General features: G+C 39.6%; 2 pseudogenes; both read left to right on the top strand.

The window, feature by feature from the left end:
• The first annotated feature begins 345 nt into the window (after positions 1-345).
• Positions 346-1,428, top strand: LOC146606945 (uncharacterized; annotated as a pseudogene).
• A 1,048-nt stretch (positions 1,429-2,476) lies between these two features.
• Positions 2,477-14,821, top strand: LOC146606946 (uncharacterized; annotated as a pseudogene).
• The last annotated feature ends 1,013 nt before the right edge of the window (positions 14,822-15,834 follow it).

The following is a 15,834-nucleotide window of genomic DNA, read 5'->3' on the forward strand; positions in this document are numbered from 1 at the left end:
AAAAATAAGAGATCCCAAAGAGGATACAAGGGACTACAGTGGACAAATCTGATTTCAGACGGAATACGGACAGTGTTTCCATATTGTTCCTTTGCCTTCAAAAGGCACAGAGTCAAGGCTTTGGACTCAGTAAGAAAGGGCCCTTTCTTCTGGTGTCTGGGTTACTGCAGTTTTGAGGATTGTCCAGTCACTGTCACTGTCACTGTAGATAACGAAGACGATCTAAAGGCAAAAGTCAATTTTCAAGGTCTCGAGTGTGTGCACAACCACTATGAACTAAGAAGAAGACCTGTAAGAGCTCATAAGAGAGATAAAATTGGCCATGAATTGGAAAAGCAATTACCTAGAGCCATGTATCTGGAAACAATGAGCAAAATGGATGATGATGTTGTGCAATCGGGCTGTAGAGATGAAGTTCCAACTCCTCAAGTGTTGAGAAACATAGCCTTGGAAATCCAAAAGAAAAGTCGTCTTCATCATAATGAGATTATGAGTCTCCAGTTAATGGTGGCAAACAAGAAGAACAACCCAGAGGATGTATTGCAGAAAGTGATGTTACATCCAAAAGGTGTTTTTTTATGGTCTTCCAGGAGCATTGAGATTTTCCAGAGCCGCTGTCGGGAGGACATACTTTATTTGGATGCTACAGGAAGTATCATGAAAAAAAGAAAGGGTTCGCCTCCTTTCTATGTTTACGAACTTGTAGTAAGAAATCCACGGAAAACATCCTCTCCCCTACCAGTGGCTACATATTTAACATGTGACCATACCACTGCCTCAGTTACATATTTTTTGGAAGCATTTCTGACTGATGTTGCAAGGGCCTTTGGGCGCAAAGCCATGCGTTCACCTTTAATGCTTATGTGTGATGGATCTATGGTCCTAATGCAAGCTATCTGTTTAGCTTTTGCAAAAAAAATCTCTCTGACACAATAAATCATTATTATAACATCGCTTCGGGGAAAGGAAACAAGGAAGACTTCGAGGTTCCAATTCTTCACAGATGCCTTAGTCATGTTATGAAGAATGCCAAGGAGATCTGTAAAAAGTAGTAAGTGTAGTCCTTTTAATACGGTATTCACTTGTTTGTTTTTTATTGTGACATGTGACATGGCATTTCATTTTTCAATTTGGGAAAACATTATTACTGTTTTGGAAACACTTAAAGACAATTTTTTCTTTAACTGCAGTGCACCAAAGAACTACCATCTTGCAATGCACACTTTTGGAGTCTTCACTACTGCAACTTCCTTAAAAGACCTCACTGACATGGTTCAAAGTGCTGCAGTTGTTTTTGGGAGTCCGTGTAGTGGTGAGAATGTCGAAAAACATTTTCACAACCTTCAGTTGTTGATGCAGAAAGCCAATGTTGATGTTGATGGTAATGACAGAAACTCAAAAGCTGATGAGGACCTGAAGGTAAACTGAAGTCAATTTTTATTAAAACTAAAGGCTAAACTTTTGCCTCTTATATATCTTTTTAAATACTTTGGAATAGCATAATAACTGTACCCTCAAACACAATAATAACATGGACTGAACCACCACTCACAACCACTAGCACTTTATATAGCCTCTGTAGAAACTATCTACACCCTCACTTATCTTAACTGCACTACTGTATAGCTCTGTGTAAATAATCATTCTGTACATTCGATAATTTTTAATCCTACAACTGTTTACAACTTGCATAGTTCCCATTTCTGTATAGCTGTATATCCCAGATTCTGTAAAGTTATTTATTTCATATTCTGTATAGTTTTTCATATTTATATCCTGTTCATAGCCTGTACTCACTACAGCCTGTACATACTTATAGTTATAGAATATTCACAACATACTTCATACCGTGTACATTATAACATACCATAATAGACCCATTTCTGTAATATACTCACATATCTATATTATTGCTAATATATATTGTAATATATCTATATCACTAAAGCACTTCTGGATGGATGCAAACTGCATTTCGTTGCCCTGTACCTGTGCATGTGCAATGACAATAAAGTTGAATTCTATTCTATTCTATTCTATTCTATTCTATTCTATTCTATTCTATAATAATCACAAGTCACAAGTAATTTTAAATGTTTTATACAACATAATGTTGGGTTTTTAGATTATAGATATGAAAGACGAGTGCACACAATGTTCAAATCACATAATTATTCTGTTTTGTCTGTTGGCTAGGGAGTCAAGGGAAACAACCTCTTTGGGAGACATTTTAAGAAGCTCATTTCCAACACATCATTGGAGATGGATGGTGAGGCAAACCCTTACTACAGCAAGGGGCTCATGGAGCACATCAGCAAATATCTTCTTCCTTTTTCTGGATTATGGTCTGCAATAATGTTAGGTAAGCCATTTTAAAGTAGACAAGTAATTAGTTTATAAAATGAAATTACACACATCAATATTATTCTAATCTTCAAAATCCAAAGGTGACCTTGGAAGACATGGCACTGGGAAAATGTATGAGCAGTACCACAACAAATACAATGCCTTAAGAAAGATCAAGAGACAAGTAAGACACATGATTTTTAGTATATATACATATTTGTGTGGTGTGATTGAGAAACGGCGGGTCCAGAGGAGTCATCTGTATTGCAGATCATACAACATTGCACACAACAACAATGTGTATCTTTAAAAAAAAATCACATTTAATGATTTCTTAATTTGATTTTTCAGAATATTACTGAGAATAATAAAACGCAGGGGATAATGGAGAAGAGCCAGTGGGATCTGAAACATATCCGTCTACATTCGGGAAGGCTCACCAGGCTGGATGACTTTGTTGTCCAGTATCAAATCAGTCACACAGCGCTGCTGAAGGAGTACGAAGACTCAAAAAGAATGCTTCAAAGAAAGGTTTGCAAAATGACTGGCTGATGTCCATCAATGCTTTGCCGTTTCAAAATGGAACATTAAAAAAAAGTCTTCTTGATGTGGTGGGATATTGAGGTGCCCCACATTGTGATGTTATACAGTGGGGCAAAAAAGTATTTAGTCAGCCACCGATTGTGCAAGTTCCCCCACTTAAAATGATGACAGAGGTCAGTAATTTGCACCAGAGATACACTTCAACTGTGAGAGACAGAATGTGAAAAAAAATCCATGAATTCACATGGTAGGATTTGTAAAGAATTTATTCGTAAATTAGGGTGGAAAATAAGTATTTGGTCACCTCAAACAAGGAAAATCTCTGGCTCTCACAGACCTGTAACGTCTTCTGTAAGACGCTTTTCTGTCCCCCACTCGTTACCTGTATGAATGGCACCTGTTTGAACTCATCATCTGTATAAAAGACACCTGTCCACAGCCTCAAACAGTCAGACTCCAAACTCCGCCATGGCCAAGACCAAAGAGCTTTCGAAGGACACCAGGAAAAGTATTGTAGACCTGCACCAGACTGGGAAGAGTGAATCTACAATAGGCAAGCAGCTTGGTGTGAAAAAATCAACTGTGGGAGCAATCATCAGAAAATGGAAGACATACAAGACCACTGATAATCTCCCTCGATCTGGGGCTCCACGCAAGATCTCATCCCGTGGGGTCAAAATGATCATGAGAACGGTGAGCAAAGATCCCAGAACCACACGGGGGGACCTGGTGAATGACCTGCAGAGAGCTGGGACCAAAGTAACAAAGGTCACCATCAGTAACACACTACAACGGCAGGGAATCAAATCCCGCAGTGCCAGACGTGTTCCGCTGCTGAAGCCAGTGCATGTCCAGGCCCGTCTGAAGTTTGCCAGAGAGCACATGGATGATACAGCAGAGGATTGGGAGAATGTCATGTGGTCAGATGAAACCAAAGTAGAACTTTTTGGTATAAACTCAACTCGTCGTGTTTGGAGGAAGAAGAATACTGAGTTGCATCCCAAGAACACCATACTTACTGTGAAGCATGGGGGTGGAAACATCATGCTATGGGGCTGTTTTTCTGCCAAGGGGACAGGACGACTGATCCGTGTTAAGGACAGAATGAATGGGGCCATGTATCGTGAGATTTTGAGCCAAAACCTCCTTCCATCAGTGAGAACTTTGAAGATGAAACGAGGCTGGGTCTTCCAACATGACAATGATCCAAAACACACCGCCCGGGCAAGGAGTGGCTCCGTAAGAAGCATTTGAAAGTCCTGGAGTGGCCTAGCCAGTCTCCAGACCTCAACCCCATAGAAAATCTGTGGCGGGAGTTGAAAGTCCGTGTTGCTCGGCGACAGCCCCAAAACATCACTGCTCTCGAGAAGATCTGCATGGAGGAATGGGCCAAAATACCAGCTACTGTGTGTGCAAACCTGGTAAAGACCTATAGTAAACGTTTGACCTCTGTTATTGCCAACAAAGGTTATGTTACAAAGTATTGAGTTGTATTTTTGTTATTGACCAAATACTTATTTTCCACCCTGATTTACGAATAAATTCTTTACAAATCCTACCATGTGGATTCATGGATTTTTTTTTCACATTCTGTCTCTCACAGTTGAAGTGTACCTCTGGTGCAAATTACTGACCTCTGTCATCATTTTAGGTGGGGGAACTTGCACAATCGGTGGCTGACTAAATACGTTTTTGCCCCACTGTAGCTTGGTTGCACCTGTGTGTCTTACTGGACATTTTTGTGTGTTTTGGTTTATTGTAAATTAAGGAAAATGTTGTCACAGCCTTTCACTTGTAATTCCTAAACAATGTTCAATGACTCATATTTTTGGTTCAGAAATTTAGAGTGGACGAAGAAAAATGGAAGGAACGTCGCCAAAAAAAGAAGAGGAGATATGTAACAGTATGTCACGATGAGTTGTGTGGCTGTCAGTGGCTGGACCCACGTGCAGGACTCGGAGACAAAACATTAACTTAAACGACGGCTTTATTTGCTGGAGAGTCACCTTTGGACGATACATAAACAACAACTTAAACTAACTAGACAGGAAATGCTGAAGGTAGACGACCATGGATACACACACAACAAACGTGGAGGACGCAACAACTGGCAGGGAAAAACACAGGGCTTAAATACATACTGAGGTGATTAGGGAATGTGAAACAGGAGGAGAACACAGCTGGGACTCATCAGACATGACAAGACAAGGGGAGGCAAAACTCAACACATTGACATAGTACACAGACTTTCAAAGTAAAACAGGAAACTGAACAGGCATGGACTAAACTAGGGGATACAGTGACAGAAATCAAACCCAAGAGAATCAAAACACATCATGAAAACAAAGATAACTAATACAAACAGAAAAACACAGAGCCCACAGACTCAGGACCGTGACACAGTACTCCGCAAGCCATTTCCTTTCAGGAGATCTTCAAAGACGGTATAAAATGTTGCGCAAATTTATCGTTCATATATAAAGACCAATATTTTGCATAACATTTTTTGTATTTCTTGTACACAATATTTATATAGGTTGCTTCCTCTATGGCCCCGAGTTCCCCTGTGCAGACTGGTAGAGTTGAGGATGTTACCTTGGAAACTCCAGAATTCCAGGTAGGATTGACAACTGCTAACATAAAGGATTCATCAAAGTAATAGTAATGCCTTCTTTTTCCATAGAAGATCCTTTCCATGACACAGTAATCAGTCATGGACACGTGTATGAAGGGCAAATCTTATTTATTTACATGTTGATATTCATGTTCAACTCATTCGATGTGAATATCCAGGATTTTGGTTGACTAGTTGTAACCTTAACTTAAGTGGGAGGCACCAAAATTCAAAATGAATGCAGTGATTACATGGTAAATTTTGAGAATAACTAAATAAATAAATATTTTTTCCTCAGTAGAAACTGAATGGGAAAAAGCATTCGGGAACATAGTTAGAGTATGGGAAAATTAACTTTGCAAGTGTTGCCATTACAGCTTTGAGTTTATATAGTTACCAGTGCTCAAGGGTGGCTGTAGCTCAGGTGGTAGAGCAGGTCATCTACTGATTTGAAGGTTGCTGGTTTGATTACTGGCTTCTCCTAGTCTGCATACCAAAAATCCAAGATACTAACCATAAATTGCTCTCCAGTGCATCCATCGATTGTGTGTGAATGTTACTTAGAACACACTTAGAAAAATCTGCTTGGGTGAATGCACAAGTTGTGTAAATCGCTTTGAGTGCTCAGAAGAGTAGAAAAGCGCTTTATAAGAACCAGTTCATTTACCATTCAAGACTTGGAGTGATACATTTTGAATGAATTTTCCAAAGACATATTGTTAATAACAGTCCATAAACCTTTGTTAGAAATAACAAAATCATGTCCAATAGCTGGTAAGATCGTATGTTAAGTGTGTTTTTCTTTAATGAGGAGGTCCTGTCTTTGTGGAAGAAAAGAGACACAGAGGTTGTGGTTTCTGTGCTTCCCTCAACAAACCATGGTACGTCCATAATTATCCGCCACAGTGATTTGCGAACCCTTCGACCACACCTGTGGCTAACAGGCGAGGTATATCAATGATTAATTTAAGCACTCATAACCACAATAATTCGACTGTGTAATGTAATTCAATTAAAAGGACATTATCATGTAATTATTTATCATTAACACAATTTAAATTATATAAATTACATAGCTTTGTGTTTATGAAAATTCTTTACGTAGGTAATTGAAGGGCTTTTTCATTGTCTGGCAAAAAAGGAGCAAAAGGGGATCTACATTATGAACCATTACACAGCGGGCTTGATTTTCTTTGGTGATCGGACACAGCTTTCTCGCCAAAGCTTGCGGAACGTAAGATGACTGTCCAATGTCCATATAATTATGTTCAAATACATTTAGAAAGAATTACTGATTGAATGCTAATAGAATTCCACAAACTGTAAGAAATACATAAATGTTTTCTGACAGGTAAACTTCGATCAGTAGCAGGCCATTGTCACGTTTGTTAACATTAAAAATGTACACTGGAAGTTTCTGGTAAGCAACAAGATTATAACTTTAAAGCCTGTGTATTTTTTTAATGACGATATATTAATATTGTTTTAATGATTTATCTTTGCTACAGTTCATCAATGCAGTGAATCACACTGTTTATCTCCTTGATCCTGCCCCAAGTTCATCAGAGGAGGAAGACTCTAAACTCGCTGCACGTAAATTCAGGTACTTAGGCTTCAACACATTTTGTTATATGCAAATAGGCTTTACAAGTTAGTTTACTACAACTGCATTTTTGTAGAAGCTTTTTGTACCTGGCCCCACAATGTGTGTTTCTCTGTTGGCATCCTCTTGGCCAGGTCTCATTTGCAAAATAAATCAGTACGGTTATTATAAAAATTATCAGGTGAACAAATTATTAAGACAATAATTCTGATGGCAAAAGAGCCAAACGAGACAGGCCAAAAAATAAATAAATAAAAAATAAATAAAATTCTCTTTAATTCTGTAAAATATCTTTTTTTTTAAATTAGGAAATATGACATATACCAAATTGTATTCTGCTTTGTAATAATGTGCAGTGATTACTTAAAAATGAGGAGAACCCGCCACGCAAAAACAGAATGGGTCGACATTAAATGGAAGGGAGGTGTCTTGACCCATCCAGTGCAGAAGGATGGCTTCAGCTGTGGAGTATTAGTGGTGATGGTAAGTGATGATAATATACATTTGTATATAATTTCTTACTTGTTTGCCATGCCATCATGCCATGGTCAGAAGAATATCCACATCCATAACAGTAGCTGTAATAGATATGAATACATCTTAATTCTAAATTTCACAGTATACTGCACAAATTAAGTATATGGTTAATACTTTGGTGCCCTAAGTCATGCAGATTTTGTGACATACTCTTTTTAGGATTTGCAAATATTAAGGCTGCACAGCGATTGCAGATAGTACTTATACTTTAAAGAGAGCAAGTCACCGTAGGGAATTATTTCCTGTGTCATAATGGTGCATTATCAGTAATCTCATTCTCTCACTGAGCACGCTCTGGTGAATGGCTAGCACATCATGATGCAGGTGGTATGTATTGTCCAGCATTGTGGTTAACTTGGAAAACATCCACATCTCTGACAGCACCTTACGAGACTGTAGGGCCACCCTGTGGACTCACTTTATTGAGTCTCTGTGGCACTAGCATAACACAGGTTGCGACTCTCCACAACATTTTTATAGAATGTACTGAGTATTGCCCAACAGATGTTAAAAGAAGTCAGCTGCCCACACATTGGAAGCAGACTATATCTAATAACTAGTAACTAGAGATGTTCCCTATTTCAGTTATTCATCAGCTTAAAAGAATATACATGGCTCTGGCCCTTACTGTAGAGTGGAGTGTTATTTTTAACCCTGTCCATTTTGTTCTCTATGTTTACAAGGTATATCACATAGTTATTCATCCACGATGTCCATTTCAACAACTGAGTGTTAGAAGTTACCTGGTGTTCATAAAGACTTAAATCTATTTATTGCTCTTTGTTTTTCATACTGTTTATGCAAGATTATAAACATCAGAAATTTTATATTGAGCAGAATTGTGTTTTTTTTTTTTCACAATTAAAATTTTGAGTATTTCTCGGTAGATGTCACGGGCAGTGATGAAAGTATTTCCAGATTTTCCCGTCATGAAATTAAAAACATCAAAAGAGAAAATGGCAGAGTAAAGAAAATTGATGGCTGTGGAGATACTACAAGCATCAGGTTGGTTTGGGGGTGAATAAGAGAGAAAATGTGTGTGTGTGTGTGTATATATATGTATTTGAATGTATATGTGTGCGTGTGTGTAGATTGAAATGTATTATTCTGTTAGTAGTATTATTATAGTGCACAATGGCACTTTATGCTGTGGTCTAATCGATAGAAATTTTTAAGTACACAGTTTAACATATGCATGAATTGGCCTTCAATTAAAAATGTCTATCTAATGTGTTTTGATCCTGTATTTTAGTTTTTGACACTAACAGCAAGTGTGCCATGTACCATATTATTATTATACCATATTATTTTCCAGTTTCTGCTGTTTTGTATTTGTTCTTAGGGTTTGAGTTGTGTGTTTAGTGTTTCTATTGTCCCTACCTGTGTCTTTCTGTTCTGTTCGTGTCCCCAAGTTGGTATTGTGAAACAGCCTGTGAGTTTCCTGTTTTACTTTGTAGGTTTGTGTCTCGTTATGCCCATTAGTTCCAGCTGTGTCCCCTCCTGTCTGCCTGTGCTCCTCGTCGGATCGTCTGTGTCTCTTCAGCCACTCACCCTCACACCGTTACACTCTCATGCCAATCCAGCAACAGGCAATCCACACAGGGTCAGGGACGCGTCCAGGAAATCTAGGTACAGGAAAGAACAGGTCAGGAACTGTAATGAACAGTACTGAGAATCAACTCAATGATTTAGCACAAACTGAGAAGACTCAACAAATCACCAACCTGTGGCCTAGAGTGTCCTGGTGCCACGTGCACTTATGGACACTTTTATGTTCGAACATGGTGTTCGTTATGGCCAAGCTGTGGTTTGCACAGAAGTTCAATAACAAAACACCACTCGGGTTCAGGTCCTGGGGTCCATTCCTCCCAATCACGCCCCTCCAGGTTTCACTGTTGTTGCCCACATGAGCATTTAAGTCTCCCAGTAGGACCCTCCAGTGTCCCACCCAGGGACTCCAAGAAGGCTGGGTACTCTGAACCCCAACCCGGAGGCACAGATAACAAACCCTCTCATCCACTGGGAGAAACCCCAACATACAGGCAGCAAGCTGAAGGGACACCAGGATACCCACCCCAGGCCTCTCACCAGGGGCAACTCCAGACTGAGACAGAGTCCAGCCCCTCTCCAGGAGGCTGGTTCCAGAGCCCAAGCCGTGTGTTGAGGTGAGCCTGACTATATCTAGCCGGTTCCTCTCAACCTCACGCACTAACTCAGGCTCCTTCCCCACCAGAGAGGTGACATTCAATGTCCCAATTGCCAGTCTTGGGGTTTGGTTCGCTCCGGGACGGCGCTCACAATGCACCCAACACACATTAGTTGGTATCAAATGAGCACAACTCATCATTAATCCCACTCCATGGTCCTTAGGGTGGCACAGTTGCTTCACTCTCTCCTCTTATTCCATTAGAAAGCATTCTGTATGTCCCTAATATAACTGAGAACTTCAATAAAATCTCTGAATCTAACAATATAAAAATGGCACTGAGTCTGTGTCTGCATTTGTGTGACATTAATGTTCCACTTTAAGTTGGAGGTTTTGACTCCCACTTTTAACTCCTTCTCTTAATGTGGACGATCCTACAGCTGGCTTCTTGAAAGGGGGGTGGGTGGGGGGGCATACTACAGCCAAACTACACAACAGGACAAATGAAAAGAACAATCACAACTTCTCCTGTATCAGTGTGTTGCAGTGATTGTTTAGTTTTACTATCACTCAGTGTTTCTCATCAAAGGCAGTGCAACTGTCTGTGACACTGTAGCACTCTGTCAAGATTGTTGCACATTTGTGTCTCCTTTATAAAGTCAAACAGGATTTTGAATTGTCTGACATTTGCACGGGAATCTGGAGGAGGGAGACGGGCCTTCTTCAGTTTCCTAAGAAACTGTAGTAACTCTAACTCTACTCTAAGAGAGAGATCCACTAATGCCTCGCACCAACACAAACTGGGTTCTGGAGTCAAAGAGCTGTTAGTGTTTACAAATCGAGCGCAGCGACAGGATTGTGTGTCAGAGACAGAATCTCAAAGATTTTTGTGGCCCTGATGAAGACCCAATTCTGGACATTCAAACTGTGTTATTAATGTTTTTAACATCTACAGATCATTATCCAGATATTTAATACAAATAAGCATGTCTTATTTTTGTGTTTTATAGATTTGAACTCACATCTCCTGTGTTTAGAAAACAGCAGAACTTTTGTAATTGGCCCAAAAAACCAACCATGTCTGTAAGCGCTGTTTTGAGCCTTTTAGCAAATCTTGCCCTAAACAGCCTGTTGCTGTTACAAAGTAGAGAAAACATAGTGGAGTCTAATTGTTGCACCGTGGAGCTCAGCTGAACTCAGTTCTGGGAGTTGAAATCAACAGAACGTGTTTCATTTGACACTGAAACAGTTTCTTTTCCATCCATGAAGGAAGCTTTTGTATTTCACTCAGCAAAATATACAGTCTGGACTGCACAACATTTCAGACTGCATGTGATCTGTGCAGAAAAACATCGAGCTTCATGGACACACGCAGGTCCTGCTCCACTTCCTGCTGTTGCCATGGCTTTGCTCTCGTCTTGCATTCAGTCTAATTACAGCTTCTTATTCAAACTCTGCACGTCACTAATTCCTGGTCTCTCCTTGTTGAATACTTTTTATCTTCAGCTGTCCTTGAAATCATTGAAAATCATACAGTTATGTCTATCAGACTTTGGACAGAAACAACTTTCTCTAACTTTGGTTCTGTAAATTACAACAATGAATTTGAAATGATACAACTCAGATGTAGTTTCAGCTTTAATTCAGTGGGTTGCATTAAAATGTGAGGAACTAAAGCATTTTTTAGAATTATCCTATGGAGCCCCGCAGGATGTGCTGTATCAAGCATGCACCGGGACGAAGGAAAGACGGGTGGACTTCCTGGTGGAGCTTGCAAGAGAGCTGGCTCACTCTCATGTAGCTGGGAAGAAGGCAAGAAAAGAACAGTTGCTTCGGACACAACCCTCCACACCGAGCCCTGGAAAAAGAGCCATGTGTCAGGTCAAACACAAATGCAAGAACAATCATGCCACTGTGCGATGTGTTCACTGCTACAGATACACATGTGGTAAATGCAGACTACAGATACCATGGCAGTGCCAGGATTGTGAGTGATTGCTGAAAATGTTGAAATGTACTCACTCGCTTTTTATTATTATTTGTAAATATGTGTACAAATGGTTGGTTTTTTGTACTGTTTTTATCAATAAATCTCAGCAACAAAGGACATACACCCATGTGCGTTGATTTCTCCCTAAGATGGCAAACTGAAACACAAGTTTCCTTGTGGCTCAGGAAACTAACCACTCCAAGTTGGTGACTTTTGGAGATTTATTTTCCTGGATGATTGAGAATGCATCAAGACGAACACAAAAGGAAGTTCACCGCTTTTAGCAGCTCCCCCCCAGACAAACAAAGAGGCAGTTGGCAGTTAGAAATCAGCAATCATTCACACACCCCCACTCCCCTCCAGAATTCTCAGGTAACAACCTAATTTACATATGAATGACTAGCCAATTTAGCTTCCACTTGGCTGAAGCTAAAGCCTAGCTAAAAGCCTACCAGCCATTTGGCAACTCAGCCCATCACACGTCCACGTCTCTCCTTGTTTCGTCTTTTATTATGAAAGGGTTGTGTTTCCATGTTCAGTGTGTTTCATTTTGCTTCCCCTGTGGTGTCAGGTTCATTTGTGTCAGCTGTGTTTCCACTTCCCTCCTTTCTCTTCTGTGTATTTAAGTCCGCTGTCTTCCTCTGGGCAGTGTTGGTGCGTTTTCCTCCGTTCACGTTATTCCGGGTTTCAGGTTATCTCCTGATTCTGTTTAGGTCCATGTTCATGTTCATGTTTTTTCATCAGAGTTTCTCGCATGCACCTCCTCGGATTCATGTTCATGTTTTTCTTGTCATAGTTGTCATAGTCATACCGAGTTATTCCCAGGATAGGTTTTAGTTTTAGTTTCCGCCCCTGTTTGCTGGGCCTTGTTTTGTGTTCGTGTTTTTCAATCTAATAAATGGTTTGTTTTTTGTTAAGATTCAGTTCCATCTCTCCCTTGTCTGCTTCCGGGTTCATATTGCAATCACATCAGCCACAGTGACAATAAACTTATTTTGATTTTTAACTTTCTTTATTTTTTCAACAATATTATGTATATATAAACATTTTGCATCTTACAATATAAAGCCTGGATCCTGCACATATTGCACTTTGAACTTGAACTGTGTTGTCTGTTTATTGGAGATTGTACTACTTGAATTCATTATCCTGGTGATATAACACATTAATTATCCATTTGGAATCAATATAGTATATAATACAGTATCTGTCTATCCATCTATATAGCTATTGAATTGAACTGGAGTGAATGGAAGAGAATTAAATAATGGATTTCATGTTCATGTTTATCTATGTTGTAACAGTGACGACTTGAGACATCTGTTTGGCACTATATGAAGAGAATTAAATAAAATTTAAATAAAAATGATATTAACTGTATTTATACATTTTATATTTTTGGATGAGACACTGTCAGTGTGCTGTTATATAACTCAGGTATTTTTAAGGCCTGACTGGTGGCATTGGTGCCCATTGCTTTACTGTGCTGTTGGATGTGTATGTGGGCTATCCCTTGTACCTGACATTTGATTGGGCATCACTGTGTTGCTATGGTATGATCCTGGTAGTTGTTGTTAATAAAACAATAACAAATTCAAATTCAAACATTGCTGCATTCTTCTGTCACTGAGGATTCCAAACCTGCACTCAGTCTCCTCATTACTTTGGTATTGAACAGACAAACTTTGGAGCTCCTGCAAACTTTATTCACAAACTGCAAATATTTTACACAAATCTGCGACTGACAACAAGCACAGAGACTTCAAACAATCACTGAAGTAAGGACTGAAAGATTTACTTTTAAACAATAATGATTAAGACCTTTTTCGTAAGGTTGTTTTCCCTTGATTGCCAGCTGTTACTGTTTTTATCTTCATATCTTTCATATTTGTCCACCTGAACAATGCTTTAATGATACAGTTTGAGAAGTTTGATATGAATTTATCCAACTGACTTGAAAAAGAAACTGACAACTGTCCTGTAATCTTACACAGAGAAACCAAATCCTGCGTCTTTGCCTTGACAGACGCCTAAAATGGCTCGAGCTGTGGTAAGTTACCCTTCACTGTGTCTGTTTCTAAACATTAAATCGTGTGAATTTTTAAAGAAAAATCCAACAACAACAATAATAATATGTAACAGAGCAAAACGTCAGATGACTTAAATGTTCCTCTGCAACACAAAGTCAAAGTCTGCCTCCTCCACAGGCAAAGGAGAAGCTCCCACGCTCATCCAGTGCAGACCGTTGTGCTCTGGACAATGAAGTTCCCGCTTTCATGTTCCGACCTATCAGTGCACCTGCATGTGAGCTCCTAAGTCCACCACCTGCTGATGCCAGCTTTCAGTCGAAGGACACAGACAAGATCATGCATCCAGATTTGAAAAACGATCATTCATCCCTGGATGATGACGTGATGTTTTTCATGTGTCCTAGCGATGTTCCTCTGCCTCCGAGACCTCCACCCACTGCAGAGTTAGGTCTCTGCAGAAAGCGCAGATATTCTACTGCTTTTTCTGTGGAGGATGAAGAGGAACATTTGATGCCCAAACGCATGAGACTGATGAGTTCTGATGTACCAGTTTCTTCAAATCCTCCACCTGCTGATGCCAGCTTTCATGCAAAGGACACAGACAAGATCATTAATCCAGATTTGAAAAACGATCGTTCATCCCTGGATGGTGAAGTGACATTTTTCATGTGTCCTAGCGATGTTCCTCTTCCTCCGAGACCTCCACCCACTGCAGAGGTAGGTCTCTGCAGAAAGCGCAGATATTCTACTGCTTTTTCTGTTAATGATGAAGAGGAACATTTGATGCCCAAACGCATGAGACTGATGAGTTGGGATATCTCTAAGTCTCCAGCTGCTGAGAAGGAGTATGTTTGCTTTACGTGTCCTGAAGACAAGAGGTCTGAGTTACCTCTCAGCTCCCTCCAAGGCCATCCACCATCACAGGTCAATAATAATGACACTGACCAGTGTACCATTCTGCTGCCTCCTGAAATCCCAGTACCTCCAAGTCCTGCCCCTGTTGGAGTTCTAGAAACTGTTGATTTTCCTTGTGTTGATAATTAAATACATGTTTGTGGTAATAAATACATTTTTGAGCAAATACATGTTGAGATGATTCGGTTGCTTATGATGGTTATAATTATCCAAACAGTATTATTCCTAATAAGATCTTTACTTTTTATACTTATTTTCTCCATGACCTATTTCGATGTCTATTTTGAAGATCCACTCATATCATGACAGTATGCTTATTCTCAGTAGAGTGTATAGCCACATGTGAACAAATAATAAATTAAAGTCACTCATTAACAACTTACCACATACGCCGGAGCTGAATTCAAGATGTAAGCAGACGTTTCACAGATATCTTGGTTGTCTTTCCATTTCCTACACTAACAGTATCCTGAGAATTGGCTTATAGAGCTGATATAAAGGTGAAATTTGATGACTTAATCGAAGCATCATCAGCTTAAATGCAAATGAATCCACTGTACTTGAGGTAACCTAACACTGACCATGAACGCCACAATCACTGTGCGCCAGTCCAACACAGTGCTTTACTGTGAACTCACCACAGTACTGCAAACTAAAGTGTTTATCTTCCAGTCCAATCCAATCCATCTTTATTGAGAAAGCACTTTAAAAAACCCAGGACAAAACCAAAGTGCTGTACAGTAAATGAGTTAAGAACAATAGAATAAAACATAACAGTAAAAAAATAAAACACATAATACATAAAAAATGTAAACAGCCCTATATTTCAAAACAAGATAAAACAGCAAAAATAAACTAAAAAACTCAAACTAAAAACCAACATCTTACAAGGTGTCAAAGGTCAGGGTGAAGAGATGAGTTTTCAGGAGTGATTTAAGAACAGGCAGAGAAGAAGCCTGTCTAATCTCTAAAGGCAGATCGTGTCACAGTTTCAGAGATGCTGCAGCAAAAGCACGATGTCCTCTAAGTTTACGCTCAGTCCTGGGAACATTCAGGAACAGCTGATCAGCTGACCTGAGACAGCGGGTGGGTTTATAAGACTGTGGCAGC

The sequence above is a fragment of the Diplotaxodon limnothrissa genome, unplaced genomic scaffold, assembly GCF_057381915.1.
Source record: "Diplotaxodon limnothrissa isolate DT_005_m unplaced genomic scaffold, D_limnothrissa_male_GT1.1 unmapped_scaffold_1, whole genome shotgun sequence".
Classification (NCBI taxonomy): Eukaryota; Metazoa; Chordata; class Actinopteri; order Cichliformes; family Cichlidae; genus Diplotaxodon; species Diplotaxodon limnothrissa.